We start from the raw sequence: 2,225 nt of genomic DNA, 5'->3' as shown, positions 1-2,225 counted from the left end.
TTTTGATTTGGTTTATTAACTGCACCAATTTTGTGCTTATATACAAAAAGATATGGACCTAAGAAACATAAATACACGATGTGGGACAAAGTGATATTTTCTTAATTCTAGAACTTCCTAATACTCCCCCCCTTCAAGTTGGAGTGTGTAAGTTCGTAAAAATGTCAGCAAGTTAGTCTTTCATCGAAACGTGAAATGGTTTAACAGTCCCTTTGACACTATCATTGCGAACAAAATGACAGTCAGCTTCCACATTCTTAGTCCGTTCATGAAAAACAGAATTTGCGCTAATGTGAATAGCAGGTTTACTATCACACATCATGGACATCGGATCATCATGCGAAACACCATGCTCGAGAAGTAAGGCTTTGATGTATTTCAACTCTGAAGTAAGATCAGCCATCGTGCGATATTCGGCTTCAGTAGAGGAACGTGCAACAGTATCTTGCTTACGTGTTACCCAAGAAATCGGAAAATCACCAAGTTGAATGAACCACGCAGTAAGTGATCGACAAGTTAAAGGACAACCCGTCCAATCTGAATCACACCAACCACGTACATGAAAAGGTGTATCTGCCCGGAGGAGAATACCTTGACCTGCTGTCCCTTTTAAATAGCATACAACCTTCAAGGCAGCATGCCAATGATCTACACAAGGAGCTTGCATGAACTGTGATAGAATGTGAATCGAATATGAGAGGTCCGGTCGTGTAGCACCCAGGTATATAAGGCGTCCTACCAAGCGCCTATATGTTTCCGGATCTGCAAGTAGAGCACTTGTAGCTCGGCCAAGAGTGTGGTTCTGATCGATAGGGGATCCCGCTAGTTTACATCTAAGAAGACCTGCTTCTGTGACAATGTATAAAGCGTATTTCCGCTGACAAAGATATATACCCAAAGGACTCCGTGCAATTTCCAAACCGAGGAAATACTTGGCAAATCCTAGATCTTTCATGTGGAATCATGTGGAAAGATAGTTCTTGAATGTTTCAATGACTTCAGGAGAGTTGCCAGATATGATGATGTCATCGACATACACCAGAATACGAAGAAACGTGCCATTCTTGTTGTAAACAAACAAAGAATAATCGGAGTAAGTGTGCGTGAAACCATACGTCTCTAAAGCTTCAGATAATTTGGCAAACCATCAGCGAGAAGCTTGTTTTAAACCATATAAGGATTTTTGGAGACGACAAAAACGAGTCTCTCCAGCTGATCGCAATCCCGGTGGTAGCTTCATATATACGTCCATCTGATGGATCTCATGATTCAGTTTGGCGGCAAGGTCAAGAAAAACACGGACTGTAGTCATCTTAGCCACTGGTGCAAAGGTTTCGTTGTAATCGAATCCTTCTTTCTGATGGTTACCCAGAACCACTAGTCTAGCTTTATGACGTTCAATGGTTCCGTCCGGTACTTGATGGTGAACACCCATTTACAGTCCAGAGCCTTCTTTCTGGGTGGTAAGTGTTCAAGTCTCCATGTCTTGAGTTTCTCTAGAAAATCAAGTTCACAATCAACTGCTTTCTCCCAATGTTTGTCTCGTATGGCCTCCGCGTATGAACGGGGTTCAATGTTTGCCGTCAATGCCATTAAGAAGCTGCGATGATTATCAGAAATCTTGTTATATGAGACAAAGTTACATAGAGGATAAAGATGACCTGAGGATGGCTGAGGAGCGAGTGACGGTGTAGAGAGAGAGAGAGAGGAGGGATGGAAGCAGAACCAACTTCAAACCCATGAAGACGTGTAGAGGGGATCCGTATACGATGTCCTCTACCTAGATTTTCATCAGAAACCGGCGGAGGAGGTTCAGTGTGGTAAGTTTCGGGAACAGGAATCGCAGTCACTTCCTGTATTGGACTTAGTAGAATGACAGGGTCACTGATGTCCTGAACGTCATCTTCATTTTCAGGGGAAAGATGTATCGGAGGTAAAACAAGGGAAGGATCTGGTGTCAAAGTAGTAACCGGTTTAGAGAAAGGGAAACTGTCTTCCTGGAAAACCACATCTCGCGAAACAAATATCACCTCTCGATCAAAATCGTATAATCTCCAACCTTTCTTCTCATATGGATAACCCAGAAAAACACAGCGTCGACTACGAGAAGTGAATTTATCGCCTTTATGGTCTATATTGTGTGTGTGTGCCAAGCAGCCAAATACACGCAAGTGTTTGTATCCCGGAGCATGACCAAAAAGTTTATCAGTTGTCACTGCGGATTC

Source organism: Eutrema salsugineum, unplaced genomic scaffold (genome assembly GCF_000478725.1).
Source record: "Eutrema salsugineum unplaced genomic scaffold, Eutsalg1_0 scaffold_12, whole genome shotgun sequence".
Lineage (NCBI taxonomy): Eukaryota > Viridiplantae > Streptophyta > Magnoliopsida > Brassicales > Brassicaceae > Eutrema > Eutrema salsugineum.
This window is presented reverse-complemented; position numbering follows the sequence as displayed.